This window comes from Pleurodeles waltl, chromosome 9 (genome assembly GCF_031143425.1).
Source record: "Pleurodeles waltl isolate 20211129_DDA chromosome 9, aPleWal1.hap1.20221129, whole genome shotgun sequence".
Classification (NCBI taxonomy): domain Eukaryota; kingdom Metazoa; phylum Chordata; class Amphibia; order Caudata; family Salamandridae; genus Pleurodeles; species Pleurodeles waltl.
The window spans coordinates 130,286,955-130,301,252 of NC_090448.1; positions in this window are offsets into that span (position 1 = coordinate 130,286,955).

Genomic DNA, 14,298 nt, shown 5'->3' on the forward strand with positions numbered 1-14,298 from the left:
TTTAGCGCCTGCAAAAGGCAGGCGTTAAGGGACCTGTGGGCTCTGAAGGAGCCCACAGGTGCCCCCCCATGCCCCCAGAGACACCCACTGTCACTCATGCCCACCCCAGGAGGACACCCAAGGCTGGAGGGACCCATCCCAGGGACATTAAGGTAAGTTCAGGTAAGTGTTTTTTTTTTGTTTTTTTTGTGGCATAGGGGGGCCTGATTTGTGCCCCCCTACATGACACTATGCCCAATGACCATGCCCAGGGGACATAAGTCCCCTGGGCATGGCCATTGGGCAAGGGGGCATGACTACTGTCTTTGCTAAGACAGGAGTCATTTCTATGGGGGTTGGGAGTGAAAAAAAATGGCGCAAATCGGGTTGAGGCGAAAAAATTGCCTCAACCTGACTTGCCCCATTTCTTGACGCCCAAGCTCCATATCCCCCTACGCCGGCGCTGCCTGGTGTACGTCGTTTTTTTTAACGCACACCAGACGGCGCCGGCGGCTAACGCCGGCTAACGTCATTCAATAAATACGGCACCCGCATGGCGCTTCAGAATGGCGTTAGCCGGCGCTAATTTTTTTGACGCAAAACTCCGTTGGCGCAGTTTTGCGTAAAAAAGTATAAATATGGGCCTTGGAGTCTGTGAAGAAAGACTTTCCATGGCACAAGCAAGACCAGGGAAATGTACTGTTGCAATGAATGCTAATTTCTGATCTTTGTAACAGTTCCTTTTCAGGTAAAAGAATTGGGAAATTATCTGAATACTTCTAAGAAGTCTTGAAAATTAATGTACACCCAGTTTTCGTGTGCATGGTCATTAATATTCCCCCTTTTCTTGTTTCAGGTCTCCTTCTCAGTTGTACCACTTTAATCCTCTGTAGAAAATAAATCCAATTAGGACATTGGAATGTTCGGATATCCATTGCAGACAATGGAGTGCTCCGGGCTTTTACTGCCCGTTAAAAGCCCGGAGCCAACGTTTCAATGTTCTCTTTGTTCACAGCAACAGCTGTGAACAAAGCCTCAGGGAGCCCAAAGGGATCTTAATCCCCTCGGGCTTCGCAAGGAATTTGTTTTATTTAATAGAATATTCTGCCCCTGAGTGGCAGAATGTTCTAATAGCCTTAGAACCCGCGGAAGCCTTCGGCTCGGGCCTTTAACGTGGGAGCGGGCCTTTAATGGCCAGTAGAGCCAGGAACGGCGGGTTCTAAGGCTATATTAGAATTAGAATTGCCATTAGGTGGGCTTCTGGGAAATACTGTTCCTGAGGATTCTGCAACCTAACACCATCTAACCTTGCTGAACATCCATACAGATTCATGATTGAGTTCCCCAAGAACTCTGAAACTGCCAATTTACCCAGTATTCTCTAGGTCCTTGTAAATGATCCATATGTTAATGCACTTAATCTAACAAGAGCATATTTAGGTTAGTTCTCAAAACCTTATGAAAGCAACAATTACACAATATTCAGAAAAGCATTATGTTTTGAATCTTCTCTCACACATTTATTGCTGAAGCAACTAGTGGATTCCAGAGTTTAGGTTATTGATCAGGAATTTCTGTTACAGGAACATCTTGTGCAGAGGTATTCATCAACAACACCAGAGGTTTCAGTGTTATGAGCAATAGAGAAAATATTGTGGAATACAAATTCAGTAATAATTTGAAGCATGTGCCTCCATTGTTTTTAATGAGGGGGTGTAACTGTATCAATGGTTGGACATTGTGGTGCAGGGCTTACTACTGTTTATTTGGCAGCAGTAACTTATACTTACAATTTAGCTCCACCCTTGGTTCAGGGGGTGGGGACATGTAAGTCTACACTTTGAGTAAGTTACTCAAAAGTATAAGAGTAACCTTACACATATAAATTACTAAGAAGCATAAGTTACCTTTGTGAATAGCCTCTTTTAGGTTCATGTCAATCTATACTTTGGGCCTGCCATAAATATTGATGGATCTCTAGAAGCAGAGGTCACATAAACATGTTTGTTTATTTTCATGTTAAAGTCAACAGTTTGTTTGTTTGATTATTATATGTGGTGACAAAAGCAGTAGCCCTCCTATTTTGCATTGTAAATGACTTGACAACGTCCGTGGGATGAATCTTTTTGATTGTGAAAAGCCTCCTTTGTCTAGTTATACAGAGCATTGCTGGTTTTTTTAGGGTCAATGACTGCTGGTTTGCAAACTGCACATGGTACCTTACAGATAATAGCAGCATGCTCCATTTATAGGGGATTCCTAGTAATACAAAGCCATTAGTACATTTTGGTAATGGAGAATAATGTATTTTAGGCAAGGTTCATTCAAAAAGGACCTAGACTTCTTCAGATAAACTAGGAGAAAGAAGAGTAGAAATTAGTTCCATGTAAGAAGAGGCTAAGTATATTTAAAAACAGTGTTTGTTGAAAGTGAATCTAGTGGTGCAAAGAGGGAAAAATAGGGATAAGGGAGAGATTGTTCAGCAAAGAATCCTGCTGTAGAGTCATGGGCAACATATTTGAATGTCGAAGGTTGTACAGATAGTGCTTTAGAAAAAAAGTAAATGAATTCCATTATCTTTCCCATGGTAAAGGGAACTGAGGTCAAAATATTTTTCACACATACTTAAAACAGACCACAGTGAATAAACTAGTGCCTGGCTCTGTCTTTCCGAGAATGATGGAGGGCTGCCTTCATTTGTTTGTTTTACCCTTGTAAATTTGCTGCTCCTTGGATGGTGAGTTCACTGAGAGCAGCTGGAATCCCAGAGACTTGTGATGTGTTTGGGTCTAAATTCTAGTAGGTGTGGGAGTTTTTGGTGTGTGCTTTATCTTTTTGTTTGAAATAAACACTGTCAGCCTTAGGGTGGCCTTCCCTCAAACATTTCAGATTTGCCTTCCTATTTTTGCTGATCTTGTTTTTGCTGGCCTTAGGACTCTGCACACTTTAAGAATGCTAACTAGTGCCAAGGTGATTGTGCTCTCTCCTTTCAACATGGAACAATTGGCTTACACCCAATTGGAATATTTAATTTACTTGTAAGTCCCTAGTAAAGTGGTGCTGCATGTACCCAGGACCTAATAAATTAAATGCTACTAGTGGGCATGCCGCACGTATTGTGACACCCACATAAGTAACCTTTCAAACATGTCTCAGGCCTGTCATTGCAGACTATGGGCCTCATTCCGACCCTGGCGGTCTATGACCGCCAGGGTGGAGGCCGGCTGAAGCACCGCCAACAGGCTGGCGGTGCTTCATTCAGTATTCCGACCGCGGCTTTGAAGCTGCGGTCGCCCAGCCGGGTCCGGCGGTTTTCCGCCGGATTTCCCCCGGCTGGGGGAATCCTCCATGGCGGCGCTGCTTGCAGCGCCGCCATGGGGATTCCGACCCCCTTCCCGCCAGCCTGTTTCTGACGGTTTTCACCGCCAGAAACAGGATGGCGGGAACGGGTGTCGTGGGGCCATGCCACCGGCATGGGCAGTGCAGAGGCCCCCTAACAGGGCCCCACAAGGATTTTCACTGTCTGCATTGCAGACAGTGAAAATCGCGACGGGTGCAACTGCACCCGTCGCACCCCTGCAACTCCGCCGGCTCCATTCGGAGCCGGCTTCATTGTTGCAGGGACTTTCCTGCTGGGCCGGCGGGCGATCTTTTGGCGATCACCCGCCGGCCCAGCGGGAAAGCCAGAATGGCCTCCGCGGTCTTTTGACCGCGGAGCGGCCAAGTGGCGGTTCCCGTTTGGCTGACGGCGCTCGCCGCCAGCCAAACTTGGAATGAGGCCCTATGTGTGCCGTTTTAAACTGTCATTTCAACCCAGCAAATAAACCTTTTACCAGGCCCAAAGCCTCCTTTTTAACACATATCAGTCACCCCTAAGTTAAGCCCCGAACAGCCCAGGGGCAGGGTGCAGGGTATTAGTAGGAAATGTACTTTTAGGTTGAACATGTCCTGGTATTGAAAAAACTCTTAAATTAGCTTTTCACTACTGCAAGGCCTACCTCTTCCATAGGATAACATTTGAGTTAAGTAGGATAATGTTGGAGGTAACTTATTACATTAATAAGCATTAACTTCCAAATGGGAACAGGCAACCAGTTCATGTTTGGTGTCTTTGGAACGAACTGTAATGAAAACCCTCATTTATGGTGAAAACAGATTTTAGGGTTGCAATTTTGAAAATGGCACTTTTAGGAAGTCTTCATTTTCTGCCTTAGCCATTTAGTGCCTGGAGCCTGTTTCTGGGTCCATGACTGGGTGTAGCTGACAGTTGGGCTTTGTGTATTCCTCCCAGACAGCCACACACGATATAGGCCTTAGAGGTGCCTGGATGGGCATTTACTGGCAGGATGGGAGAGAGGAGCAGGTCCATATACCACTGGAAGTGTGGGGTGATACAGTGAGGGTAAACTGGATTAGTGGACCCTAGAGTAGAGGCGCTGGCTCAGCGCAAAATTGCTGGATAAAGGGCTGTGTGTAGGATGTCTATGGTAGTGGCTGTATCTACAAGAGGCATTTTGGAGCGGCTGGGTTCCGGGCAGTAGGTACACCTATCGGTATTCCCTTTGGAGTGAGTGTGACTACAAGGGATACCCTCCCTCCGGCAACTCCCAGACCAGAGGCAAACCGCCTTATCCTTCGGGACCTACCTTAATATGAACAAACAGTTCAGATAGGCTCATTAATCTACTTTTTACCACCCACTTAGCATGCTATAAAGCATTCATCCCTAGGGGATCCCTGACCCTGACAAATGCCCCTGACCTTCCAGCACATAGAGAGGGCAGAAACATGTTGGTCCCTGTCTTTTAGACTCCGTGAGTCATTAATCGCAACTGAGTTCCAAACATACATTTTAACCTTACCTACATACACCTCCATTAAAGTACCAACTAACCGTGATAGGTGACATGTAAGGTAATTTTATTCTCACCCCATCTGGATCCCTGTGAAATATCCAGTTAGATTTATTTCAGCACTCCCTCTTTAGTTCCTTTAACAACGAGGTTGAGTCCGCCCAGGTAGTACTATCTTACCTGGGTGGGGCCAGGTGGTCAAATGATGAAGCATGACACTATTATGTGTGTGAGACCACCTAGTCCATAAAAGGAACTCCCTCTTGTAGATACAGCCACTACCATAGACATCCTACACGCAGCCCTTTATCCAGCAATTTTGCGGTGAGCCAGCGCCTCTAGTCTAGGGTCCACTAATCCAGTTTACCCTCACTTTATCACCCCACACTTCCAGTGGTATATGGATGTGCTCATTCTTCTTGGGAGTACGTGTGGGGTTGCACCACTCCTGCCACTCTTTTTTGTGTTCTAGGAGAGGAACAGGTGCCAGCCCTACTTACACTTGAATAGGTTGTGTCCTGCTCCCAAACAAAGGGCTGCATACCCCCTGTAGTTAGGCTGGAAACCCGGTAGAAGAGGCAGGAAACGTGTTCACCTCAAAGAAAAACCTCTAGAGGTTTATACCCCTTTAAAGGAGATACGTGGTACAAATTATAGACCTCAAACATTATCACTTCAGTACACTTCTGGACTTGTGGAAACTCTGACATGAAGAAGGACTGCTGTGCTGTTGAAAGGATTGCTGCCTTGCTGCCCTCATGTCTGAGTTAGAGGGATTTGGACCTGCACCTGAACCTAGTAAGCTCATAGTGACACCAAGGGCTAGTCGGCTGACCTCCTGTTCTGAGCCACAGGTGCATAACAAAACACCAACACAAAAACCCAGATCCAGCTGGAAAAAGCGCAAGACCCTCACGTGGTGTCACTGAGGCCTTGGACCCTTGGTGTAGCTTCAGTGGAGCTGAATTGAAGTTCTTGGCCTCTTTGAGACTGCAAACTGCCCTGTTGGTGCCAAAACCTTTTTGAACATACTGCCCGCCAATGTGAAGTGCCATCAACCCGACCCTTCGCTCTACAGCATCAACAGCTCCTGCCTGCCTGTTCATGACAACAACTAGATCTTCTTATTGCCGGGATTCTTCTCGCAGCCCAATCCACTGCGAATGGGACTCTGCAATGGACTGAGAAGACAAATTTTGAGCTGGACTCACAAGGTCCCTGTATCCGACCCACACTCTATCATGGCAGGCCTGAACTTGTGACTTTCGGACAGTCTTGCATGACTAGATAGTCGTGAGTGGACCTTTGGTCCTTTTGGCACATTTTTCCACTTAAATCTTGAAAACTGCATATCACCAGTTCTACTGGCAGGATTTATGTTGCTTTGGTCTTGTTTTATTTAATTATACTCTGTTTTGCTAAATGTTTCTTGTATTGTGACTTTATTACTGTGTGAAGTGCTGCCTCTTTTACTAACAGCTTGCTTCTATCTGGTGCTGGACATTTGTTATTTTGGTGTCTGTATGAGGATGTAAAGCATGGTGCTATCCTCAATTTGTGTGTGATCTGCTTCTGCCTAAAATAAAAAAGGGGATAAATCACAGGAAGTTGACTTGAACTTGAGCACAGACATTCGTGAAAATACAGGTCTGTACAACTCACAAGAAGTTCAGATATGGATTTTCCTGATTGGCTGCCAGCAACCAATAAGACAGGTTCTATGAAAATGGCTATACTCATATTGGTTGATAAGGTTTCTGTGCTAGGACTGTTGGGATGGAAGTTTGGTTAACCATTATGAGGGAATGGTCCTGACTAACTTTGTTTCTTTTTGTTTTGATCACCCCACATAGGTTTCTTTATGAGATTTTATGCAGTTAATCTTTCTTTGTGGCATTTGCTTAAAACGTATTTCATGTGCAGTAGTTCTGTTCTTTCTTGTCACTTCATTATACCTTTAGAACTCACACTAATTACTAATTGTTAACCTTACTTAGTAGGTCCTCAAGAGTATGAAGGAATATAGCAAAGTTTAAAAGATGTAATAACCATACAACCACCTATTTAAAAGATGTACACCTTACCCTGTGTGATCCTGGGCATCCTTTTTTACTTTGCTTCTCTGGGTTCATGCCTTAACATAGGGTATGGTTAAGATAAATAAAAATGTATTTCATAACTGGAAAAATCAAGAAAACGTACTTACATGATGAGAAAGGAAAAGAAGGTAAACTCTATTAACATTGATGTGCATTGGGACATGGTGCATTCCTATTTACAATCGACACTTCATACAGTCCAATCCTGCATCATCATGTGAAAGAATTTAACAGAAAGTTAAGTCATTCAGTTGAACATATTTTGACCTTTATATGGCCACCTGTGAGTTGATCTTAAACAATGACTGGATCAGAGTTCACAATGTCCACCCATTGCTAATGAAGTTCTCTTGAGGTGCAATATGCTGCTGCTTAACTCTGGGGTGGATTTTGAAACTAGAAACGGTTCCTCCAATGTCAAACAATGAAAAACATTTTATTAATTTTCTGCACAATCCTCTACTCTTGGTGTAGAGCCCTGCTTTTCCCAATTCTCGGTGGACCTTAGAAAACTGACATATACACCTTCAAAAATCCACCCACCATCCTAACCTCTTACTGTATTTAAGGGAATGGGTAAGGTAATGTGGGCATGATAGAAAGGTGAAATAGGGTTTTTGTCTTTTACTTTTTAAAGGGCAAGACCATAATATGAAAAATACAAATATATGTAAGGATTGGCATTGAATTAAGAAATTCTAAAACCATGAAAAAAACAATTTCTTGACAAAACATTTAGGGTGAGTGACAAAGTTTTACAGTTCTGTCCTTCCACATTTTGTCACAGTCAATCTCTTATTGATAGAGCCTAGGTACTAAATCTAAATATGATGCCAAATAAGTGCCACCATTCCACCCCACTCCTAGCTCCAGTTCAGTCTTCATCAACTAGAGGCATTTTCTTTGGCATCTGCCTTTTGACATATATTTTTAGTCCTGTTTTCCAAAGCTTATACTTCTTCTAGTTTTTTTAGGGTCGAGTCCACGAGTGCATGCGCTACTACATGCATCTTACTTGCAAGACTATTGCGTTCAGTAAAGGGCTTGGAGCCCGCCCATCGCTCACCATTTGTTGGTTTGCGCAGCACTCTTCTTTACAGCCTTGTAATTCATCAAGGCACGCCTGGCATAATTTCCGTTTCTTTGTGTGGAGCAGGGATCAAGCACTAATTGATTCAACTTTATTAGTTCCCGTCCACTGCTCCCGACATAATTGAGGTACTATTTGTTCTTTTTAACTTCTAGTGCCCGCAAACAGAAGACTTGTGACTGGCAAAACATGCCCAGCAGGACAAACAAAATTGCAAAGTTTTATTTTTTTAAGCTAACTTTATTTCATTTTGCCACGTTGTCTTTTCTGAGTTTCCACTCATGTTTTCTTTTGTTTTTGCATGTGGGCGCTGTTGTCAAAAGATGACAATTACTTTGTTCTAGGTATGCAAGACCTATTGCATTGGAAATATTTGTTATTCCCTGAATTCACACCTTGCAGTAGTATAATATCTCTACTATCTCTAGGTGCATTATTAAAAGAGTTTTGCATCTGGCAAGTACTTATGGCATGTCTAATATTTGTTCTATTCACCAATATGATTATTCCACACCCTCTGTTATTGTGCTGCAGTATATTCTTGCCTCTACCTCACAGGACATGCATTTTTACACATTCACAGCCTATGTTTGGATTGTATTGAGTTTATCTGCGACCTTCATTGAGGTTATAAATTGGATAATTGGGGCCTTATTTATACTTTTTGGTGCAAAACTGCACTAAGGCAGTTTTGCCCCAAAAGGTTTTGCACCGGCTTGCACCATTTTTTAGCACCAGCTGGGCACCATATTTATGGAAGGGGGCAAGCCGGTGCAAAGTTAGGCAGTTTTGAGTCAAAATAAATGATTCTGACCAGATTAGCATAATTTTTTGACGCTAAGGGGCATATTTATACTCTGTTTGCACTGAATTAGCGTCATTGTTTTAAAACTCTAATTCAGTGCAAAACTAACTCCATATTTATACTTTGGTGCTAGACCCGTCTAGCACCAAATTTATGGAGTTAAAGTCATTTTTTGGAAGTGCAAACCTACCTTGCCTTAATGAGATGCAAGGTAGGCGTTCCCGTGCAAAAAAATGACTCTAAGGCCTTAACACCATATTTATACTCCCATGTAAAAATGGTGCAAGGGAGGGAGGAGGGGTCAAAAAATGGGGCAAAGCTCGCTTTGCCCCATTTTTTAAGACCTGGGTCAGGGCAGGTGTTAGGGGACCTGTGGCCCTATTTCCATGGTGGAACACCATGGAATAAGCCCAGAGGTGCCCTCCCTAGGCCCTAGGGGCACCCCCACCCACACTAGAGGGACTGCGAGGATGGGGGACCCCATCCCAGGTAAGTACAGGTAAGTGCATTTTATTTTTTAAAGTGCCATAGGGGCCCCTGAAATGGGCCCCCATAAATGGCACCGGGTGCAATGGCCATGCCTAGGGGACCCCTGTCCTCTGTGCTGGCCACTGGGGTGGTGGGCATGACTCCTGCCTTTTCTAAGGCAGGAGTCATGTGGCATGGTAGGTTTAGCACCATAAAATGACGCTAATCTGGTTAGAGTATTTTTTTTTTACTCTAACCTGCCTAAAGCCATTTTTTGGTGCTAAACCCTCTTCTTCTATACTGCCAGCCCCACCCGACTAAAGTCACTTTTTAAAACTCTAGTCTACCCTTTGCACCGGCTTGCACCATTCCATAAATATGGTGTCCAGCTGGTGCACAGAAATGGTGCAAGCCGGTGCTAAACTTTTTGGTGCAAAACTGAGTTAGTGCAGTTTTGCAGCAAAAAGTATAAATAAGGGCCAATATTTTGTAAGTTTGCGCCACTTTTGTGTCATAAAATGACATTAATGCGGTGCAAAAAAAGTTTAAATCAGGGCCTTGGTGCTAGATGGGTCTAGCACCAAAGTATAAACATGGAGTTAGTTTTGCACCGAATTAGAGTTAAAAAAATGACACTAATTCGGTGCAAACAGAGTATAAATATGCCGCAGAGTATAAATATGCCCCTAAATATGGCGTTAAGGCCATAGAGTCATTTTTTGCACGGGAACGCCTACCTTGCATCTCATTAAGGCAAAGTAGGTCTCCACTTTCAAAAAATGACTTTAACTCCATAAATTTGGTGCTAGAGGGGTCTAGCACCAAAGTATAAATATGGAGTTAGTTTTGCACCGAATTAGAGTAAAAAAAATGACACTAATTCGGTGCAAACAGAGTATAAATATGCCCCTTGATTTGGGAGGTGGAAACTTCTACCAACATAATAAACACAATATGGTTTGGTACAACACAATTCTAAAAGCATCTCTGCACAACACATGGGGGTAATTACGACCCTGGCGGAAGGCGGAGAACCGGCAGTAAGACCGCCAACAGGCTGGCGGTCTTACCTTGTGGGATTATGACCATGGCGGTTACCGCCATGGTCATCCGCCGGTTCTCCGTTCCGCCCGCCGGGCTGGAGACCTGGGTCTCCAGCCCAGCGTCCGTCACTATACCGCCGGCGGTATTTGGACCCGGCTTACCGCCGTGGATTTCCAGCGGTTTGAACCGCCATGAAATCCATAGCACTATCAGTGCCAGGGAATTCCTTCCCTGGCACTGATAGGGGTCTCCCCACTCCCCACCCCCACCCCGACCCCCTCCCCTACACCCCCCACCACCCTTGCCACCCCCCAAAGGTGGCAGGCCCCCCCTTCCCACCCCCACCCCCAACCCCACATAACTCACACACACCGACACGCATGCAGGCACCACCAACACACACACGCACACACCTGACATACATGCCAACATCCACACACATAGTCAGACACGCACACCCACATTCACACATGCACGCACACATCCATACAGACATACCTACAGACATACACGCACTCATTCCCAAACACGCATCACCCCCACAAGCATACACGCACTCACACACCCCCTCTACATACTCAGACGCACACCCCCATGCACGCACACAACACCCCCCTCCCCTAACGGACGATCGACTTACCTGGTCCGTCGATCCTCCGGGAGGGGACGGGAGCCATGGGGGCAGCTCCGCCGACACCACACCGCCAACAGAACACCGCCACGGCGAATCACAGGACGTGATTCGCTGGGCGGTGTTCTGTTGGCGTGGCGGTGGAGGTGGAGCAACCTCCACTTCCCCGCCTCCCGCCAGTATGGCTGTTGGCGGCTCTCTGTCCGTAAAGGGACGTAGGTCTGCCAACGGTCATAATAGGCCGAGCGGCAAACCGCCTGCACTGGCGGTCTTCCGCACGGCGGTCCCTCGGCGGTCTTTAAAAAAGACCGCTGAGGTCAAAATGACCCCCATAATGTTGATACAAGCAGCAGGCATCTCTATACAGAGATGATTGTTAAGTTCAAGCAACATCAACATAGATTAAAATCAAGTACAAAATAAAGTAAAAATCAAGAAAAATGATAACAATCAAAATGGCACCAAGGGCAATAACATGATGGGATAGGTGTCCCACAAAGGGCTGTATCATGAGGGGCTGAGTACCTGCTTTTTTGCATGTGAGCTGTCTAAAGTGAAAAAGTAGGAATTTCTTCATCTTAATGCATGATCTTCAAACAGAACAAATTGGAACCAATGAGCAGTAATTGACTTTCTATGTTTCTGACTTTTCAGAACTCTGAGAACATCTGAGTTAAATGCTTGAACTTTAAACACACTGCCACAAAAAAAAAAACATTTGGTCCATCATGACCTGACCCCAAGTACGAAAACCTGGAAACCAGTTAAGTGGAAACCAAGACATGCATTTTAAAGATTTAGGGCAAAAAGTACCAAGAAACTCAAAGCACCAATTGAAATCTCAGTTCATGGTTGACCAGGACCTACGTGCTTATTCACGTCAATAGTGATGGAGCAGAGGTCAGGTAAGACAGGTGAATCACTCTGTTTAAAGTTTTTACCAGTGGACTGAGAAGACTTTACAATTCTCAAAGTCCTCCATCAGGGCAAGGTAGGAAGTTGAAGCTGGTGCAGGACCCCTGAAGTCGATACTTCATCATCAAGCTTCTGCTAAAGTCTTCAATTTTGGCACCAAAAGCTCAGAGCAGAATAAAGTAGAATTTCATAAATGCTGAAGCCACTTCATTCATGGGGTACATTGGTCACCTCGCCGCAGCCCAAGAAATCACCTTTCAACATTTTTGTCCTTAAAATCCTTCAATTAGGCAAGGCTAGAGTCTGGCAGGTCTCCAAAGGGCCAGAAAACATTTGTGGTGAGGTCATACAGATGCCATTTTCAATGTAGCAAAAAGCTCTGAGTGGAACAGATCTGGATAAGTTTCCCACCTAAGGTACATACTCCTTGGTGAAAGTTCAGCACCTGATCCCAGACTTCTGAAGGTAGAAACACTGACTAAGTCTCAGCTTCTTAGTACTGCTGTGTGAGCACCTCATGGTCACTCCTACAGTCCCTAGGCTGTGGCCCTGAAGCAGGCAAGCAGGTGGCCAACAGCTTTACACTTATAGTGCAGTTCCAGTCCATACTTGCCAACAGAATTCAGGAGTCCTTGGGTCATCTTGGAGCATCTTCCTTTTTTCAATTGTTGTCTTCCAAGGTCTGGGGCTAACTACTCACCTGTAGAGATGAGGTTTCTTCCCCTCTTCAAGTGGGCTGTTCTCCTATTGTGTGCACAGACAGAAAGTGTAAAGTGTCTCTGGGCATGAATAATTTCAGCTTCTGACAGGCCAATTATGAGCTCCACTTCCTTTGTGTTGCCAAATGTTTCTGTCCCTCTCTCCCGGAGGGAGACAATTCGATATCTATCATAAGCTTTAGTCCATTGTCACTAATACTGCCCTAGGCTGGAACCAGTGAAATTGGTGTAACCTCTAAGGTTTCCAATATGCTGAGCAACAGCACAGCTGTCAAGCCTACAATATGTGCCTACTTTGTTATAAATAGCATGGGTTGATACCTTGAAAAGTAGATTTGAATTTGAGTTATAAAATGTTACTGAGAATCCACTTGAAGGGGAAAGTAAAACATTAAAGGGAGTGAAATGTCAGAGTGAATACAAATGTGTAATTCTTGCTTTTTGAACAATTTCAACCCTTGAGAAATTTTAGACCCAGATAAAATACTATGAGATGAGGTCCTTTACTCCTTACTCTAATTACTGAATTACGAGTATCACATAGCATTATGGGCCTGATTTAGAAGTTGGCGGAGAGAATACTCTATCACAAACATGACGGATATCCTGTCCACCGTATTATGATCATAGATTAGAATAGGATTGTAATATGGCGGGCGGGATATCCGTCACGTTTGTGATGAAGTATTCCCCTCCGCTGACTTCTAAATCAGGCCCTATATCTGTTATGTTACGTTATGTTATGTGAATTTATATAGCGCATGGCTACCCGAAGGCCCCCCAGCGCTTGTAGCTAGAGCAGTAGCAAGAAAAATGAGAGAGGAAGGAATTAAGTTTTAAATAGCCAAGTCTTTAGAGCCTTGCGAAAGGTCAGTTCATGGCTAGTTGCTCGTAGGCCAAGAGGTAGGGAATTCCACAGCTTCCCCCCCTGGTATGCTAAGGATCTTCCACCCCATCTGGCTTTCTTCACTTTTGGAGTCACTGCCAGGCAGGCTGAGGAGGATCCGAGTGGTCTATTAGGTGAATAGAAGGAGGCTAGGATCCTCAGCATTACTGGACCTCTATTATGTAGTGCTCTATGCATATGGCACAGTGTCTTGAATTGTATCCTCTTGGCTACAGGAAGCCAATGTAGCGAGGAGATTCCTGCTTTTATAGATTCATGTTTAGGGATGTTCAATAGCAGATGTGCAGAAGCATTCTGAACTATCTGCCACATTTTAATCACATATCCTGGTGCACCAATAAACAATGCATTTCCATAGTCCATTCGTGATCCGATCAGTGCCTGTATAATAATTCTTTTGGCTATAAAAGGTAGGATTGTGAAGACCCTCCTTAAGAGCCTGAGGATGAAAAAGGAGGTGGCAGCTATTTTATTAGCTTTATGAGCCATGGACAGTTGTGGATCAAGCCATACACCCAGACTTTTAATAAGTCCTTTGGGTAGAGGTAAAGATCCCAGGCCATCCGTAATTGATGGATTGGGAGTGGGCTTTGTGTGTTGCCCGAGTATCATCACCTCCGTCTTATCATCGTTAAGTTTTAGCTTACTTCTAGACATCCATGCTGCCACAGCTTGGAGGCAGGGGCCAAGTGATGAACCTTTAGTACAAGAGTCATTAGATAGTGATACAACTAGCTGTGTGTCATCTACATACGACACCAAGGTCAGTCCAAAGGGCTTGACTATTT